This window comes from Dendrobates tinctorius, unplaced genomic scaffold (assembly GCF_039654945.1).
Source record: "Dendrobates tinctorius isolate UK_male_01 unplaced genomic scaffold, ASM3965494v1 ptg000184l, whole genome shotgun sequence".
Taxonomy (NCBI): domain Eukaryota; kingdom Metazoa; phylum Chordata; class Amphibia; order Anura; family Dendrobatidae; genus Dendrobates; species Dendrobates tinctorius.
This window is the reverse complement of record NW_027361851.1, coordinates 19,115,122-19,115,590: the sequence shown is the minus strand read 5'-3', so window position 1 is coordinate 19,115,590 and position 469 is coordinate 19,115,122. Positions and strand designations below refer to the sequence as shown.

General features: G+C 34.5%; 1 non-coding gene across 1 annotated transcript; it reads left to right on the top strand.

Moving 5' to 3' along the window:
* The first annotated feature begins 396 nt into the window (after positions 1-396).
* On the top strand, positions 397-469 carry TRNAF-GAA (transfer RNA phenylalanine (anticodon GAA)). Its single transcript has one exon. It is a non-coding gene; the product is annotated as a tRNA-Phe (tRNA).

Here is a 469-nt window from a genome sequence, read left to right as displayed (position 1 = left end):
ACTTTTAACAATCAATAAAATATTTTCTCTAAAATTTTGTCTCTTTTTTGCTCCAATTGTTTGCATCTCATAAAAAATAAAACTTGATGTAACATTATGCATGCAAATTGTGTTTTATGTGCGACCATGACCTATTCTAGAAGCACAGGGTCAGAATTATACTGGTGCATGGAGACAAACTGAAAATGTAAAAATTCAATGGCAAAATTGCTGTCTTTTTCTACTCATTCACAAATAGTTAATGAATGTTATTAAATATGTACAGCAAAATGGAAGGCGTTTCAAATAGAAATCATGCTTCAAAAAACAGTCAAATGAAAAATTATAATATATCCCTCCAGGTGTGACACTTGACATTTGCAGAGTGTCAAACCCCCCAGAAAATGTATAGATATGGCCGAAATAGCTCAGTTGGGAGAGCGTTAGACTGAAGATCTAAAGGTCCCTGGTCCAATCCCGGGTTTCGGCA